Source organism: Microcebus murinus, chromosome 3 (assembly GCF_040939455.1).
Source record: "Microcebus murinus isolate Inina chromosome 3, M.murinus_Inina_mat1.0, whole genome shotgun sequence".
Lineage (NCBI taxonomy): Eukaryota > Metazoa > Chordata > Mammalia > Primates > Cheirogaleidae > Microcebus > Microcebus murinus.
In genome coordinates, this window is record NC_134106.1 from 83930325 (window position 1) to 83950005 (window position 19681).

Sequence of the window (19681 nt, forward strand, 5' to 3'; positions counted from 1 at the left end):
GGCCCCCAGGCGGGGCACCGCGGAGCCCCGCGCGACCCGGCGCGCGTGCCGGAGCCGGGCCGCGGAGCTGGGCGGCCCGGTGCGCCCCCAGGTGGGTCTCGGCCCCCGCCCCGCGCGCGCGGGCCTGGCCCGGCCCCTGGGCGGCGTCACGGCGCGGCCGAGGAGGAGCGCGGGAGGAGGAGGAAGAGCGCGGAGGAGGCGGGCGCTGCGCGCCGAGGGAGGGTCGCCGCCGCCGCCGCCGCCGCCGCCGCCGCCGCCGCCGCGGGGATCGTCAGGCCGGAGCCGCGCGGCCGAGCGGGCGGCGGGCGGCGGGGAGGGCTCGGCGGCGGGGAGGCTCGCGGCGCCCGGGCCGGCAGCGTCCGCCCGGCGGCGGGAGGAGGGAGCGGCGCAGACAAAGAGCGGCGCCTGGGCGGGCGCAGCGCGGCCGCCGCCCCGGGACCCGCGCCGCTGCCCTCCGGCCTCGGCGGGCGGCCCACGGCTAGGTAAGCGCGGCCGGGCGGGCGCAGGACGGGGCCGCAAACTTGGGGCCGTTCGGCGGAGTTGGGAGCGCGGCGGGGCTCGCGGGCCGGGGCGCGCCCGGGAAAGGGCTGGGGGAGCGGGTCCCCTCCGCGCCCCACCGGTGCTCTCGGCCCCACCGCGGCCTGGGCGCCCCTGGCCGCGGACTGCCCAGCACCTCCCGACTCCGCACCTTCCTGCCCGCCTTCCCGGCACCCCCACCCTCGGGGGCCGGCGTGGGGGCGGGGACCCCCGCCTAGGGCGCGGGCGCGGACCAGGGCAGGGGACTGGGCGGCGGAGCCTGGGAACTGGAGACCCCCTGGTGCACAGGCTGCGCCCGGCCTGCGGGCCGGCTGCGAGCACTGAGCCCAGAGCCGGCGTGGGACCGTGCGGTGGCCGGGTCGCCTGGGCGCGTGTGCCGGGGAAGAATAGCTGTGGGTCGCAGGGCCCCAGCGCAGGGACTCGGCAGGCCGTGATCGGCCGGAGAACTTGCTGTGTTTATTAGAACTATTTATGATCCCGCACAAAGCTGCTGTCACATCACATAAAGGAGGTCCTTGCCTCGGCAAAGGGCGCTTTTGTGCCGGGCTTCAGGCTCTGCGCCCTGCCCCAGATTTACAGGACTCTCTCACAGCCACCTGAACCAAAGTTTCTCACAATCGCTCTGCCCTCTCGGTTTATTCAGGGCGATTTAACCACCAAGTGGTTCAGGAAAAATGTGATGTGTGACTTTTAAGGCATTACCGGTGAGTGCATTATCGGCGCAGTTAGCTTGGCATTGTGTAGAGGGGTTTAATTTGCAAAACGCTTTAATTTATAGACAATAAGGATCGCTTTGAAGGTCTGCGCCGGAGTGCTAGGGGCATTGGCTAATGGGCATCTGACTTAAACTGGCCTCGTAACAGCTTCAGGGACAAAGCAGAAACGTGTGCGAAGTGGGCCTCAGCCACTTCACACAATTCAGGTTGGCAGTTTCCCCCTTATTTGGCTTTGTTTATTTTGCTAACAGGTTTGAGGCTGATTCTGCCAAGTTTGCGTCTGCATAATGGGATGAGCAGGCTGTAGTCTGGGCTGGAGGGGCCTGAAGGATCGCCCAGGCTCACTCCTTCCCTTGACCCTAAAAGAACCTGAACCGAGAGGCCAGTGGGCGTGGCTTGCTAGGGACCCACAGGTAGGGGAGTCCCTACCTGGTCCCGGCCTGCCCAGTCCCTGCTTCTCAGAAGGGATCTTGTCTTGTGTAGGAATGAAAGTAATTCGGGGTGTGTTTCATGCCACTGTTTTTCATACAGTTGTTAACAGTGGTTTTCAAGTCTTAAAAGTGACTGAAAATGAAATTAACCTGGGCTGCTTTAACTTATCAACACAGATCTAAACTGAACTTCTGAACACTCTCTTAATTCACTTTCCAAGCGACCCTGAATAAATGGGTGAATTAATAATAGGATTCAGGCAAGTACAGGGTTTATATAAAGAGAGTGGCAGTCACTGGACACATGGGTGAAGAAGAAACGTACTTAGCCTGGAGATCGGGCTCAGGATGTAGGTGTTTCGGTGTTTGGAACAGGGATTTCCTGAGAAGCAGGTTACCGGCTTGTGAGCGGGAGGGGGAAATCCTCCCTCAATATTTCTCTCCTGGATGTTGGTTAGAGGTAGTTTTGATTGAAGAAGGTGGGCGGATCCTAGTGGTCTTCTGGCAGCTACTTGAGGCTGAAATCGAGACCTTAAGCAGTGGGAAGTTGTGGAGGTGCCAGGCTGACTTCCTGTCTGGAGGCCCCGCCTGCCCTCTGAGCTTAGCTGCTACAGAAACACTCAGGGGGATTGATTAGGAAACACGGGGTGAAATCGAGTGGCAAATTGCCATCCAGAGAGCTGACTACTCCATAACTCCCTCTGCCCACTTATGGAGAAACTGACCCTTTTTTAAACCATCGAGGCTTGTTTAAGGTGCGTTTCAAGTAGCTGTGCTCACTTTTCAGGCTTTGGGTTTCGCTTTATTGCACGCTGCATGCTGAAATGTTATTCATCCCTGCTCTGTTGGACCCTGCTGTATTCCTCACCTCTGCCATTTACATTGGGGGTTATTGAGCTTTTCTAACAAACAGCAGATCTTATGTACACAGTATTGTATTTGAGAAATGCACTATCATCCATGTTAAATACACCGGAAATCTTCCTTGCATGTGCACAGACTGGATAACCTTTTAAAGTACCCTAAGGCTCCCTGATTGCACAGAATGATCTGTAGTCCTTTACTTGATCACTTGGGTTAGCTAAATGTGCCCTGGCTAGATCAGGCCGTGTTGCTCTATGAGACACAAATATTTCTAACTGCTCGTACTGGCTTGCAGTGTGCACTGGGGGAGACAGGGCTTGGGGAAATGGTTCTCTGACATTAAAATTGAGGTTTAATGACTGAAGAGCTTAAGATTGCTTGCTGGAACTGCAGGGGAGGGTGGTGAGCAATGTTTGGGAAAACAAGTAAGCTAACTTTTTTCACAAATGAACTGGAAACTCCCCACAACTCACTGCAGAGGCTTAGGAAATTAGTTTTCCCATCCAGAGGCATTGCAAGTAGTGCTTCCAAATGCTTTCTCTTTCCTAAAATGAGTGATGGAAATACTTCACAGCACATTTTCAAAGGGCCTAAGCTAAAAAAAAAAAGGATACCATGTGTCTTAAGTGCCAGAGTTAAGGCAACTCAGAAGGAGGTCAAGACAGCCTTTTAACGGGTTATCACAAGTGTATGCAGCTACAGTAAAAATAGTTTCTCATTTCTTTAGGCCATTTTATTAGCACAATTGAAAAAATTAGACTTTTTTTCTTTTCCTGCATTTTGCTTTGAACATATCCCAAGGTATGTTTATTTCTGAAGGTAAATTGACATTGGCAAGTTATACCTCCATGGAGCGTGTGTGCGTGCATGCATGTGCCGGCACTTAAGTACCTACCTCAAGAATCTCAGTCCTTAAAGCCATGGAAATGAAAACGTTCCTTGATAGAGCTGGCAGTATCCCTGCCCAGCCCCCTTGTGCCTTCTGGGCTCTTTTGCTCAGCCTCCTCAGTGACAATTCTCAGCCATCCCAAGGCCATCTCCTTTTCCTTTCTTCCCCACATCTTACCGACTCCTTCCAAACTGGAGGGGATGACTTTGCCTTTGAACCTCCATAGCACTTTGTTTATATTCCCAGTTTGCCATTTGTGACATTCTTCTCTATGGTTTCTTTGTGTTCGTATTTTCTTTAATAGATTCTAAACCCTGTGGGACAGAAAGGTGTTGCCACTTAGTATAATATAGCATACACAGCAAATGTGCACCTAATCCTTACTGTTTACGTGAATATTGAGTCCTGAGCCTGTTATTATTGGGGCTGTAGACTCCCACTGAGATATTAGTGATGAGAGACATCCAGAATCCTTGTCCTTTTGCTCAGAACCTCTGTGTACTGTGGAAGGCTTTGTCCTTAGGATGTCCAGACAATGGGAGAATTTGGTCGGGTGGCCTCTCTGTTTGGTAAATTCTCTGTTAAATGAATCATTTGTAGTTGTGAAGCTAAATTTAACAACAAAAACAACAAAAAAACTAAACCAAAAATAAACCCAACTCCATACCACCTGGTGGGCTGGCTGAGTGTTTTACTTCTCAGTAGATTAGTCTGTTCATGTCAACCTGAACTGGAAATTCTGGACAGAGCATTTTGTATCCTGGCCTGGTAAGTTAGTTATTTAGTGTTACCCCACTTCTTTCTACTATTTGTATTAAAATAGTAGAAAGTATATAGAAGAAAATAGTATTTGTATTGCAAATACTATTTGTATTAATATTTGTAATGTTTCTAAGAAAATTAGCTTGAATTGCAGTCAGAATTTAAGTATTGCAATTTCTTCTTTTGGGAAGCAAGATGCTTTTGCTGGCCAGTTGTTAATGAGGATCTAAAATGGCATAATGAAAAAGAATCATAGATACTAATGCATGTCTGTTCGTTTATAGTTTGCAAAGTACTCTTCACATATGCCATCATACTTAATATTCTGTTTCTTATAAAGACAGTGATCCTGTTGGATCAGGGCTCTACCCAGTAACCTCTTTTAACCCTAATAACCTCCTTAAATGTCCTGTCTCCAAATATACTCATTTAGGGGTTAAGGTTTCAACATTTGAATCTGGGGGGTGGGGAGGACACATTTCAGTCCACCACAGTGTGCAAACTCTGTGTTCTAAAACAGGGGTGATGATTGTAGGAAGTCCTATTGCTTCCATCACCCAGATCTGGAATCTGTGTTTATTTGCAGACACTAGGGATGGTTACAGATTAGTCAGGAATAAGGAGGAAATTGCAACTATTAGGTGTTAGTTCTAGCATCTCATAACAGGAAGAAACCTTGGTGCTGGCCTTCCAAAGGCTGGTCAGGTTTTATATAGAATGATTAAAGAGAGAGAAAAATCTTGACTTAATTCCATTTATGGTGCTTCCCCTCTCAGCATATGTAAAGTGTTTGATTTCGTATGGCAAGAAAAGCCTTTCCTGGACCCTGGATGAAGGGAACAAAGTGAGAGGATGGACCAGTGGCCACCTGAGGCATCTTCTCGGGGCCTGCCATTGCTGGGACTGTGCAGTCTCTGCCATGTGAGCCAGTGCCCCTTCGTGGAATGTGCGTGACAGGGTTTGGTAAGGCATGCTCTGAGCATCGCATGGGTGCTTCTGACTGACCTCAGCCACTTTGCCTTGTTCAAATATAGGGCAAGGATGTCTGTATGACTGACCACTGTCCAGCTTCACAGCTGTGTGTTCATTGAAGCTTCGTTTGCTTGTTCATTCATTCACTCATAGGAAATAACCAACTTCTTACTGATCAATTCCACCTAAAACTCTGAGCGTCCCAAACTGTTTGCACGATCTCCCAACCTGCTTGTTTTTCAATAATTTTCCCCATCACTGGCTCACCCGGTCATCTTGGTGTTCTCTCTCACCTCTCAAATCCAGTTATCAGCTGCTATTGATTCTACCTCTGGAAGGTCTCTGACATCTCAGCCCTGTTCTCTTTTCTTTTTCACCTGGATATTGAAACAGTGTTGCAGCCACTCCTGCCAGTCCTTCCTGCTCACTGTGCCCTGACATTCAGGTCTGGCCATGATCCATGCACAATGACTCACCATTGTCCTCCCATCAATGTCCCAAGTCCAGGTGTGGACCTGCTCCACTGGGTGCTCTGACCCTTTTTTTCCCCCAGCCTCTAAACATTCCCTGCCCCCACATACACTCTGTGCTCTTAAGTCATCTTAGGCCACACACGGAGCAGCAGTTTGCTAGTTGTGATAACCAAACAACAAAAGTTATAATCAGTTTGTTTTTAAAGACTTCTCTCCATTGAAGTTGGGTCAGGGCTGTCCCCTGTAGTAATGGCACAGCTGCCCAACTACAGCTTTGCGTGGAGCCTGCACGATCCCGGCTATCCCTTATGGGAGGAGTAGAGGGTGCTGTGTGTGTGTGTGTCTGTTCTAATGTGGGGTGTCTCCCCACAAATGCCACTTGAACTGATGGCTTTTCAGAGCAGTGCTGGCTGTCCCATTAAAATATAATGAGAGCTGCAAATTTGACCTCCAGATGTAATTTTAAATGTTCTTGTAGCCACATTAAAAAAATACAGAAATAAACAAGTGATACTAATTTTCACCATATATTTTTTTACTCAATATATCTGAACTATGCATATTTCCATATGTAATCAATATAAAACATAATAAGATAGTTGCCATTCTTCTATTTGTGTGGAGTCTTTAAAATTCAGCGAACATTGTACATTTGTATTACATCTTGGTTCCCTCTCACTGCATTTGAGTGGTTAGTAGCCACGTGTGGCCAATGAAAGCCGTGTTGGGGAGTGCAGGTGTGTATACTTCTCATGAGTTAAACTTCATTTGTTCTATATTTTCCAAAGTTCAGGTACCTAAAAAGTCACAGTGGAAACAATGTAGAATAATAATAATGATAATTGTTTTTAGGCTTTGTTGGGAAAGGTAAACCTTTGTAAATATAAGGAATAATACCATATTTCATGTACTCAAGCAGTTTTAGAGCACTAAAGTCAGATTTGGTAAAGATTAAATACATGTAATCAAAATACTTTATTACTAATGTTTTAAAATGTGTTTTATATTCTAGAAATCAAATTATTAATGTAAAATAACTTTTTGGGTATCAATATTCAACATATTTCTGATTCACGTTAAGTGCTTAATTCATAAGTACAGAAGCTAAAGTTGTATTTTTTCTTTTTTTTAGTGATCACTAGCTTCTCCCCTCACACATGGACACAGGCACACACAGCACACATCACACACTGTAATTACGGTTCTGAGCACTTTACATGCAATAGTAGCGCATTGAATCCTCACAGCTATTCAGTGTGGTACCTCCTGTTTTTATCTTTATGGATAAGGAAAGGGAGGCACAGCCTGTTCCACAGCTAGTAACTGGTGGGTCTGGAATTCAGACTCTTATCCACCAAGCTAGCCGCCGTCCCTTCACTAAGATGTGTCTGACAGCACAGAAAGCAGAGCCATAAACTTTTATTATGGTTTAAGATTTGAGGAAAATCACTGATAGGGTGTGGAGCTTGGATACTGGCTCATTATGGGAACCCTTTATTAGCCAAGTGGCAGAGGAGGGCCTGGACTTTGGAAGAACATAATGAGTAATTAATACCTGCCCCAGTGGTCACAGAGGGGAAGCTGGGAAAGGTCACAGAAGGACACCACTGGGCAGCACTGGCCTGGCCCCTCCTTGGCACGTGTGGCAGGGTGGTGGCCCTCCAACTCTGAAATGAGCATGAGCACTGGGGCGAGAACCACCGCCTGAGGCAATGGCAGTGCCACCCGGGGAGTGGGGAAGTTCTGTCGTGAGAGTGCTCCATCTCCAATGAGACCTGCAAGCCTGCCGTGTAGATGCCATTGCAGATGCCTGTGTGATGTGCCTCTTCATGAATAGCTGTGTGGTGGCCCCCCCACCCCGTTTCTGCCACAGTGGGGACCGAGGAAGCAGGAGTCCAGTTGACCCCCCTGAAGTACCTTGTGCAAGGCCCTTTCAGCAGCTAAAATGCTGGAATAACAGGGACTTATTTTTTCTAAATGAGTTACTATGTTTCCCTGAAAATAAGACCTACCCATAAAATAAGCCCTAGCAGTATTTCTAAGTATTTGCGCAGTAGAAGCCCTAGCCCGAAAATAAGACCTAGTGATGGGCGTGGCTATGCAGCGCATCTGCACAACCCATGCATTTCGTTGCAGAGCGGTAAAGAAGATGAGCAGCCCTTCTCATCTGCCCCATCGTGACAGCTACCATCCCAGAGGTGACCAGAAAGGTGCAGGCAGCCCTACCAACAATGTCGGCTCCCCCTGTCAGGTCCTGGCCATCCTGTGCGTGCTACAAGCCGAGGCTTTGAGGGGAAAATAACACGTCCCCTGAAAATAAGCCATAGGGTGTCTTCTTGAGGAAAAATAAATACAAGACCCTGTCTTATTTTTGGGGAAACATGGTACTATTATTCAAGAGAAGGTAGGTAGGTAGATAGGTTCTTGCTGAAAACCGTGTAGCTGAATATACCACATCCTTTTCCTTTGTGTGCTTATGACATCTGGGCAGGTCTTGAAGAAATCCAATATGACTTTGAAAGCTACTTCTCAGGTCATGAGAGAGGCCAGGTCAAGTCTCGGTTTGGATTCTTGGAAGACTGCTGCTACAAGGTTCCAATGGGAACTCTGACATGGGCTGCCCTTGCGAGTGAGTGTTGTCTGTGCCAGACCATCCCAAACCTACCCTTCCATGTTTGGAGGATGCCTGGGGCCATGAGAGGGTTAGGGCAGTGTCCCCCTGGAGGAGGTGGGGCTGAGACGTGACCCTGGCCTGGTGTCTCTGTTGGGAGAAGCTCCTGCATGGTGCTTCAGATTGCCACTCGCAGGTTCTTTCCATTTACAGGCTTAGATTTGCAAGCACATTGCCTCTCATGTGGCCAGTTCTATATGTAGCAGGTTCCAGGATGAGTAGCAGCAAAGATTTTATTTACTTAAAGATCTTAATCTCCCAGCAATGATGGTGGTGGTTAGGTATTGAAAAATACGTTAGAAGTCATCAAGATCACAGTGAAATGCCAGAAAGGCGCCCATGGCCATCGTAGAGGACAAAGTCCATCAGTGTCTCCATCGATTTTTCCTAAAAGATGTGTCTGAGTTTAATTATCTTTTGCATTTTGGCTGAGTATTTAAGGATGTCTGCAAGTCAACAAATATTTTAATTATGTCACTTCTGAGTTTGGACCCAGAAGAGGAGAGCAGTTGCTGTCTCTTTCAGTCTTTCTCTCTTGCCAGCTGTGTTCATTTTAAGGACAATCACTTTAAAAGCTTGTGTTTCTGTTTTCAAGTGTGTGTGTGTGTGCATTTGTATTTCAGGGGGAGGGAGGGGGAGTGGTCTGAACTGGTAATTAAACAGCCCTTTTTTATTGCTCTTGAGTGATGGAAGCCAGCTTGGGGACATTGACATAAAAACCACACACTGCTTGAGTATTTTTAAGAGACTAAGAAATAAGAGATTCAGGGAGTTATTTTAGAGATGGTTTTCTGGAAATTTGATATAGGTGAATAGTGAATTCTCATCACATGACTTTGTCTTTTTTAGAGAAACTTAAGAGCAGAATCTAGCAAGGTAGCTATAAAAAAGATTTTCCTTTCCATTCATTTCCACTTTTCTTTAACTCTTTTGGTTCCTCCTTTTACTTTTCGCATTGTGTGCGACTGACTTCATGTAGTCTCCCTACCCAACCATGTACCCTAAAGTCAGCTTATTTTCTGTTTGTCTTCATTACCTGCACTCATGGTTTTCCCTTTACATGTTTCAGTATTGTCTTCTTAGGACCCACCTAGCTAGGATTTAGAAGATTCTCTTCCCTTAAATTAAGCCATCTGCCTTTAGTTCCCTTTTCATAGTTTTCTTACCATGCCTGTTTCATATGATTTGGTAGACTATACCCAGTGGTGACTATGAAGAAATGATGACATTATTATCTAAAAAAAAGGGGGGAGGAGGTGTGTATCAGACCTTCCACTGTTCTAATTTTTATTTTGAAGCTTTCCTGGGTAGAACTGAAGCCCAGTGGATTGATCACCTATAGATTAAGTGTCTAGTGTTGATTGTGTTGCTTCTTAAACTTGGTTTAGTCAAGTGCCTCATGTACCTCGGCCACTCTGGTTAATGAAGCTGGTTCCATCTTCCACAAGAAGCAGATTCTCTGTTTGTGAATGTCTCTGGTTGGTGAGGGTTCCATGTCTAAGGAAGAAAATATGTTTTCAACTAAATGCACTTTAATACATGCAGCTTCCCATTCATTTTTAGATCTTAGTTGTTAGATTTGGATTAGGAAATAGAAGCAGTTCACTTTTGCAAATACTCAAATACCTTTTTAAAGGTTAGTATTTTGAAAAACTTAAATTGAGACTGGAACCCATGTCTATAAATTAGCAGTTCTCAGCTGGGGCAGTTTTGTCCATGTGGATGTTTGGCAATGTCTGGAGACATTTTTAATTGTCATGCCTGGGGGGATGCTACTGGCATTTAGGGGGTTGATAGACCAAGGATGCTACTAAACATCCTCCAATGCACAGGACAGCCTCCACGACAAAGAATTAACTGGCTCAAAATGTCAGTATTTAAGCAACTTTGATAAAAGTGAATGCTGTGCTGCTTTGTTTCAGTGTTTGTAGTCAAGGGAACGTGTATTCTTTCACACACTTACCTTTTGGAGGTCGATTTTTTTCTTCCTTTTTAATAGACATAGTGAATAATAATACATACTTAGAGGACTAAACACTGTACATCTCTGCATTAAATATGTAAAGGAGAAACTGAACTGTAACTGACTTTGAACCATGTTTTTGTGTTATCTGTAATAATGTTGGTGTTAAAGTAAGGTATACATTGCTTTTTAATTTTATAATCAACATATTTGGACCATACACATGCAAAATGCTGATTTTGTAGGAAACATTTTGATATCTGGCTGAGACGTGATAAAAACACATTCCACTTAGAATGCTCACTGATGCAGAAATAACGGGGTGGGGGGAGACTTTAATCAATTACTTTTGGAGTTTGGTCTGATGAAAGACATCTGCTTTCTTAGCTCAGAACTCTTACATTGGTGATTGTGGAAAAACATTTGTTTTTGTTATTACTAAGGTTCATGGGACTCTAGGTTCAGCATGATAATTTTTGAGCTGGCCACATATGTTAGCTTTTGAATGTTTTATTTCCTTCTTTGTATCTTTCTAAAATAAACCCTTCAGGGGAGAGAGAACAAAAATATCACAAATTAGACCTTACGAAGGGAAAAGGAAGGGGAAAAGTCTAATTTGGCTGTTCGTGGCAGACTCCCAGTGTTTGCAAAGCTGCCTGTTAGCTGGTCTTAGAATATGATGTTGCTGTCCGAATGTTTTTTTTTCTTTATAAAGGCACTCTTACTTTATCAAGTAGGAAAAGCCTAGGAATGAAAAGAGTCAATTAGAAATTCTCTTGGTTTGATTGCGATGCGTTTTGTATAAATTATTTCCTGTCACAGTGCTCTTCCTTTTGACTTTGTGGCTTCTCATCCCCTCTCTTCCTGTTCGGTTACTAGGATAAACACAAACCCATCACTGTAAATTTTTGAACTTTCCTTGGTGGAAATAGTTGCAAGTACAATCTCTTCTTTTCCTCAGTTGTCCTGTCCCACATGGACTGGGTCCTCTGAACGGTTTATAGTGATTCTTTGGACAGAAGTGAATGTTCTGAAGTTGTGGGCTATGAAACGTTACCTGTGCTCACCTTGTATCACTTGCTTCTTGCTGCTGTGGTGGAGGAGGGCCACTGTAGTTAATCAGTCCTTTTGCAGAGGAGGAAGATGCGGGTTGCTCTCTGAGCACAGTGACTGGCCTATCGGGGTCCTATCATGAGTGGCCATGATGGGATTCTAAGGATCGCATTGTGTGGGCGTGGGATGCCCCAGTCCTAGGGCAGACCCTGGGCTTAATGATAGCTTTGCATTGGTGTTATTGAAGTCTCCCCTGCCTCAAATAAAACATTTATCTTTGTGTAACGACTTCTTTTCTCTTTTCATTACAGTGGGAGCTGGATTCAGACAGTATCATTCTGAACTTTAGTAATAGCTAGTCTAAGTCTGAACTTCAAAAATCTTGATTCATATGAGAAGCAGAGCTTGTAGATTCTCCTTTTTTCCTGCTACTCATTTGGCTAAAGTTGCACTCCTAATTTTTTAACCTCTCTTCACCTCTGTTTTGTCTTCTGTGAAACTAGGGGTTGCTGCTAATGGTCGTTAAGACCTTTTATAGCTCTGACTTTCCCTGTGTTAAAATTGGATGGGATAGTTCCATGATTATTAGTGAGTTTTTTTTTTTCTTTAAAGCAGCATGAAATGAGCTGACTTATGTGTAACTTTATGTTGCTGTTACATTTATCTGAATCTAGTTAGGAGGGCTGGCAGAGTATGGGTGTAGAGATGTAGAAAAAGCTGCATTGTTCATCCTGATCCAGCTTACCAATGAGACTGCTGTCCTTGTTGTGCTGCCACTAAATTGTGTTCATACCATTAACACTTACTGAGTACCAGCTATGGGCCAGGTGCTATGCCAGGTGCTGTGGAATACCATGGGGAACCAGACCAGGACCTGCCCTCAGGAAGCCTATAAATCAATGCAGATATTTTACAAATTCACAGTCAACTCTAATCTTAATTACCAAGTGCATAAAATGACACTTTGCTATCTCTGTGTGGTGGACAACACCATGGGAAATCCACACTCCACCCCCTGCCCTGCCCTGCTCCAGGCCTGGTAGAATTCACTGGAAGTATTCTGGGGAAGAATGATATTTTCTTCAAGATTCTCAGAAGCTCTTCAGTGTACAGGCAGTCTGGAGACTGAATTGTCACCCGAGCAGAGACATTCCTGAATGCCAGTTGTAAACCCCGGTTGCCACGACAGCTGGGGCAGAGCACCCTATTCTCTTGTCCAGGGATTGCACTCCTATTTCGGGGTCTAGGTGAGGGTCAGACCCTCAGTTTGCTTACCATGAGCACCATGATTTTGGGGTCAGCTAGTCCATAATTTTCAGATAATGTGAACTCTATATGTTTATTTGCTTAAGACTTTTATTTCTTAAAATGAGTAAAACTACTTGTTTGTGCTTTTAATGGAATGCTGGTGTCAGGTAGCACATTAATACTTATTTCCCTTTTTAAGTTAATAATAGCATAAATGCATTATGCCATCACATTTTAATCTAGAAAAGATTTATTTAATCAAATTACTACTTGGATTAGTAATGAATATTGCATTTCAATCCTGTCCAGACGTTTTATAGGTTTGTTTTCTATCCTACTTATGGCCTCATTTAAAGTGTTTTCTTTGAAACTTAAATTGTTTTATTCCATTAAGATGTTCCTTTTTGTATTTTTAAAATGCAGTGTTTGCTTCTCCCCAATCAACATTGTTGACTTCTGCCCAATGTAGTCCCCAGATCACAGTGCCGTTTTGACAGTGTCCTTGTGAAGCTGTTTTCCAGAGATAGGCCGATTTCAGTGTTTGCCTTTAATTACTGCTAGCATGCAAAACAAGTAAAATCATAACTAGTTATCTATCCTTTATTCTATACTGAATTGGTGTACATTTCCTTTAGCTTTTGGTGACATGGTAAAATGGTTTTTGTGATAATACTATAATTGATTAGTGATAGACTGTAATTAATGCTTGGTGTTGTGAATGAATTTAATTTGAGAATAATGAGAATTTAATTTGACATAGGAGTTTCATTGTGCAATTTTGGAGATCGATTGAATACGTAGATTCTTGGTTCTTGGGCCTTCAGAAGGAGAGATTTTAATGTGTAAGTCCTTATTTGATCTCATTCAAGGGAGAAAGTTGTTATTTACAGACTCATACAGTATAATACAATTATCATTTTGCATATTCAGGTATACAAGTGTTCTCTGAAGAGCAGCAAAAAATTGTATTTAATTTCAACCATATAATAACTTTGTGCTAGTGTATTAAACTGATCAACAGGTGTGTTTATCTCCTTTTGTTGAGTAGAGCATTTTACTAACTTTTCCAAAGTACAATTTGGTATTGTTGAAAGTTAGCCATGTTATGCTATGCATATAAGCATTTATATAATATATAATATTGCCTGTAAAAACACATAATACATATATATATTTAAGTAAACCTTTAATTTTACAATAGCTTTTAGATTTATCAAAAAGTTCCAAAGATAGTACAGAGACTTCCCATATACCCAGCATCCACTTTCCCCAATGATTAGCATCTTACATTACTATGGTGCATTGGTTACAACTATTGAACCAGTATTGGTGCATTATTGTTAACTAAAGTCCATACTTTATTTGGATTTTCTTAATTTTTACCTAATATCCTTTTTCTGTTCCAGGATCCCATCCAGGATCCTCCATTGCATTTGTCATCTTGTCCCGTCAGCTCTTTCCTTTTTATGACCTTGGCAATTTTGAGAAGCTCTGGTTGGATAGTTTATAGAATGCTCCTTGTTGAGAGTTGTCAGATGTTTTTCTCATGATTAGACTGGAGCTGTGGGTCTGTGAAGGAGAACACAGAGGTAACTAACGTGCCAACCACTTCCTATCAAGGGTGCACACAATCAACATGGCTGTGACTTTTGTAGCTTGCTGCTCATGATCACCTGGCTGGGCAGTGTTTGTAGGTTTCTCCACTGTACTGTGACTCTTTCTCCCTCTTTGCATACTGTAGTCTTTGGAAGGAAGTTGCTTGAGCAGCAGAGAGTTAGGCTCTATCTCCTTGAGGGGTTGTATCCACATTAGTTAATTGGACTTCTGTATGAGAGGTTTACCTGTTCCTCTAAGATCTTCAGTGGGGTAGAAGGCCCCTTGGCACTCTTGCAGAGAGGTGATGAGATGGCTCTCCAGCACTGTTTCTAGAATGGTCTTGGGATATGTAGAAATGCAAATTCCTGTGACCTGCTTAGGACCTACTGACTCAGTCTCTAGTGATGGGTTAGTCTGGAATTCTTCCCCGTTGAGCAAGTTCCCCAGGTGATTGTGATGCATATTCAAAGTTAAGAACCTCTGCTATGAATTAGCATTTGAACCCTTCCAACTTTTTTCTTTTGAAAGTATGGCTTTGCCTTAAGGAGTCAGTCCCCAATCTCCTTCCTTGCCTTCCACACCTCTTCCCCAGCCTCTAGTTTCTATGCTTCTCCTCAGAGGACCTCTGTCCTGACTCCTCCCAAAGTTTTAACCACTTCTTGGGTGGTGTCCATCTGAGTGACTCCCTTTTTAGGAACTCGAGGTCATTCCTTCACTTGCTGGATAACCTTATCCTCTCTGAGTTCCAGGACTCCAGTTTCTACTGCAGTTACAGCTGAAAACCTCTAGTGAAAAGGACGGTATGGACCAGAGTAAGGAGGTCCTTAAATGCCTGGTTTGTCTGAAAATGGTTTTGTGTGTAAGAGAAGGAGAGAGACACTGAGGGCCCGTGTTCAGGCTGGAGCAGATCTTCATGGACTCTACGAGTCTGATGCACTTTGAGACTGCGCCTAGCTCACTGGCAGTTGCAGTGGGAGGGCAGTGGCCTGCAGAGGGTCTGAGTGTCGCTCGTCTTGGGCGCTGCCTGAAAAAGCCCTGGGCAGTGATTTGGCTTGTGGAGTGGCCCCAACCCTGTGCCAGAGGCCCTGCACCCTGGAAGGAACACTCCCACCTGTAGACGCACCCAGCCAGCCGAGTCTCTGCTGCTCCAGCTAGCAAGGTTGTCCCTTGCCCAGGTGTTGGGGGAGGCCTCAGGTGTGTGTGAGAGTGGAGATGTGGGCAGGGTGGGAGCTGGCTCAGAAGCTGGCTTGGGGAGGTGTTTTTCTCCAGTGGATGACTGACCAAAGGTTCCAGAGAATGTTTCAGGAGACAGAGGAGTGGCTGACCTTTCTGTTGGGTACATAGAAAGTCAGAGTTAAGGCTGGTAGCCTATTTCTCTTTCCTGTTACCACCCTCTTCCCACAATAATGGTATGATTTGAGGGTGGGGGTGGAAGGCCAGTTGGGGGAGACTGCTTCCTGTTCTACCCTCCCCAAAACGACATAGATTGCAGTCTCAATTGCGTTGATTCATATGAATATAGTTTGTAGCAATGCGTTTCATCTATTAAAAAATGACAGGTACAAACGTGCAGTGGCTCTTTTGAACATTATTTCCTTTTTAATCTATACCTATGTGTTTTAAGTTTATAGTTGCTATTTTGGCCGGCAGATTTCTGATACATTTTTAGAGAAATGATGTCCTTTTTCTACATTTTTGCCTTGGTTAATTTAAGGTTGCAAATGTGAACTTTGGTGGCTTTGTGTAGAAGAATTACTTGCCCTGAAACCGAGGACTCCCACTTTGCTGGAAAACATTCAAGGACAGCATTTCTGTAATTGGCTGTTCTTGGGTTTTCCTTAGAACAAGCCTGTTGGAAGCATAGTTTCTTAAGACTGGGCTTGAACTAGGTGCTCTCTGAAGATTTCCTCCCATCTCTCAAGTTAAAAGAAGCCTTGTTGGAGGAAACAGGCAGCAAGTTGTGAGTGGACAGAGCATCAGCTCTGGGGCCTCAGGTCCAGGCCCGGACTCTTCCGGTGGTCAGGCCGCCTGCTCACATCAGCGGGTGTTCCCCCATACTCCCAGCATCAGAGCTCTCTGCTTGGAAAGGGATTCAGTCTCTCCTGTAGTCTGCACTCTGGAATCTAGGGATTTGTTGATCCTCATGTGAGATGTTGAGATTTAACACAGCATGAAGTTCTGAGTGATCCCTAAAGAAGGTGTCCTTAACCCTGGGACTCTGGTGGTGAGTGGATGGACTTCAAGGCGTCCGTGAACTTAGGGTGGGAAAAACTTACATTTGTATTTTCGCCAGCTTTTAACTGAAATTTAGTATTTCCTTCCAGCACGAATGGAGGTGGCACAGCCTGTGACATTTATGGTCATCAGAGAGATGGCTGCTGTTTTCCTATCACTTCACAGTGGTTGCAGTTGTATTGAAATAGGGCCCACTCTCATCATTACTTTGAAATTAGCTTTGAGACCTGGTACTATGCCCTCTTGTTTGGTGTGTTAATAAAGAAGCACATAGATTACTCTACCTCAGATGTATTTCTTAAGTAATGTATTAATAACTGTTTTAATATAATTACACAAAATGAAAGCCACTTAAAGGCACCTTGAGGAGGAGTCCCTAGACCTTACTAGTCTGCTGTGGGGGGAAGGGGGTTGCAAAGTGCAGAAGGGCAGGGCCTGGCCCGAGACCAGGTTGTCTTGTCCTCTGATGGTGGAGCTGCTGGGACCCAGGCTGCCAGCCAGAGATGGATACACAGGCGTTGCAGAGGAGCAGCTCAATTTGCTGCCTAATAGAACTCTTTCCAGTCATGCAGTAATGACAAAACACCCACAAAGTGGATATAATAAAATCCATTCTCTTAAAAGAAAATAGAAAAAGAATTTTATTTAAATCGGATAAAAAGCCTAGTTATTGCTTTCATAAATTGTATTTAATTATTTAAGTTGTCATAGTGGGAAAATGTATATTCAATTTATTAGCTTAAAAAAATCTAATGTAAATTTGCGTTCTGGGATCTGTGGTTATTTAATGTTAAAACAATTGGGTTGGGTTGTGGGTTGGGGAGTTAGGGGTTTATAATAACTTCCAGTATCAGGAAAATGTCAATGACTTTAAAAAATCTTCTGCATAAAAGAGTTTGACTTTTCGGTTCTTAGGAGTGCTGTGGCAAGATGGTCCCTGGAGTTTTTGACCCCACGTTTAATGAAATATCCTATACAACAAAAAATAATTTGGAAAAAAAGCTGGCTCATGTATTACTTGCCATTGTGCCTCTCTGTATGTGGAACTATAAATACCAGCTGCTAGAAATTCCCTTATAATGTTGGACTGTGTGAAGGTACATTCTTAAAGTATGAATGTGGCAATAATAATAGCTAATATTTATTGAGCACTTAACATGGCCGAGCATTTCATTTTTTGTGTAATTTGATCCTTTCCACAACCCCAGTAGGCTGCCCTCAACCTCAGCCTCGTTTAGCAGATGAGATAGCTGACTTAGAGAAGCTAAGCAAGAGCTTTCACGTGGGTGTGTTATATTTGCACGCCTGTGCAGTGATCCTCAGTGTGGGCCACAGCTACACTTCAGCTGGTTTTGCATCTGCAGGTTGATGGGAGCCTGCGGGCAGGCAGGCCACATCCTTAATTATTTTAGTGCTGCAGCTTGAGTGGAAATACTTCCTTCTGTGCGGCTGAGTGCTGCATGTTTATCACTGACCACCCTCCCAGGCCTGCATTCCTGCAGGAGTCTGCAGCCTGTTTTGCTTCAGGGTTCAGCTACAAAGCTGCCTCAAACCCTGATGGCCTGCAGTGTGTGATTGAGAAAGAGGCGAGTGGGAGGCAGGACAATTCTAGCCTTCCCAGGTGCCGTTTGCAGCAATGGCAGGTAAAAAGATCTAATGGTACAAACTGAACACACAGGTATTTTATTAAGACCTAGATTTCTGAGAGATATTTTTCTGGCACTTTTTTTTTTTTTGGTGTGGATTTGCTTTTAATGATAAAGATAACATACTGACTCTTAAAGATAGTTTTTCAGAAGGAAGACGCTTCCTGTAATCTTACCACCCTGAAAGAGAAACTTTTCATATTAGCAGTTCATCCTTGTAACTGTTTCATATAATTTTATATGCCTTTCATCTCAACATGAACATTTTTTCTACTTTAGTGGTAATCTTTATAATTTTTTTTTCATGTTGCTGATATCCCATGGAATTGAAAGTTATACCACTTGTGTAAGCAGTCCATTGAGTTGGACATTTACATTTTTGTTTCAGTTGATAAAGTGCCTGTGTACATCTCTGAGCATATTTCTCTTCTCCAACTGAATTATTTTCTTGCATAAATTCCTTGGAGAGGGATTGCAGAGTTACATGGTATGGGCATATTTATGGCTCTTGATACATCTTACCATAATGCCCTTCCAGAGGGTTGCACCAATTTTTAGTAGTGTAGAAGTATCAATTTCATCCAAACAGTGCTGCTTTTGAAAGTCAGAGTGTAAATGGTCCCTCCATAAAGGCTTTTTAGTTGATCTGTTCTAGAGGACATGTCTCAGAGTGATTATAAAACAGTGTCACTGCTGTTTGGAAACAAATCGACTAGAATTTGTACATACTGCAACTACTGTGTCCTTTAAAACAAAATGGCTCTAAAACGGTCCTTGAATTTTGGGGACTTTGCCAGTAGTGCTCGCTGAATTAGCACTACCTCATGGTCACCCCAAGGCCAGCCTGGCTGCAGCCAACTCTTGGCATCTACTTTTGAGTCGGTGGCCCAGTCTTTAAAGGAACTCCCTAATGGCAGATGGAATATTCTCAGCCATGGCATGTTTTTTCCCTCTGTGACTTTAGTTTTTGTTAATAGACTGTTCTTTGGAGCCTTGTTTGGGGCATAAAGTCAGTGACAGAGTTGGATGGTCATGTTTTTAGTCACTGGCCAAGTGAGATACAGGTAATGATATTTATTTTTTTTAAATTGCTAATCTATTCTTTAAAGATGTCTTCAGAAAGAGTGGCAAATATTTTTAGTCATGTAGTCATGCCCATAACAGATAGCCTCCCAAGGGTGCTGTTTAGAATAGGGTGTGTATGTGTGTACGTGTTAGTCTCTATGTAGGTTTGTGTATCGGCTCTCTTTTGTTGTGTAACAAATCAGGAACCCAGGTAAGCCACACCCAAACTCCAGACCCACAGAGACTGAGATGACAAACCTGTGTAGCTGTTAGCTGCTAAATTTGTGATGATTTGTTATGCAGTGACAGGTGACTAATACAGTACACAGGTGTGACCTGTTCCTTTTGCTTCTTGGTCAGAGTTGGCTGCTGCCAAGCAGGACTCTCTGAAATTGCCATCCTAGTTCATTATTGGGTTTTTGTGACACTTATTAGTTCAAGGTAGAGTAGAAATCACCTTATAGTCTTCTCTGCAAAAGAGTTTTAAAGGAAACCGAAGACTGAAGGGGGACGGTGCAGGTGAGGACTGAGTGGGGAAGATGGGCATGAGAAGCCAGTGA

At 44.2% G+C, this 19681-nt stretch overlaps 1 protein-coding gene across 3 annotated transcripts in view; it reads left to right on the forward strand.

The window, feature by feature from the left end:
* The first annotated feature begins 269 nt into the window (after positions 1-269).
* NCK2 (NCK adaptor protein 2) overlaps positions 270-19681 on the forward strand; it is a 132841-nt gene continuing 113429 nt past the window's right edge. For all 3 annotated transcript variants that reach the window (XM_076001068.1, XM_012737646.3, XM_012737649.3), the window contains exon 1: positions 270-482. The gene's annotated coding sequence lies outside the window, so the exon portion shown is untranslated. The remainder of the gene's footprint in view (positions 483-19681) is intronic.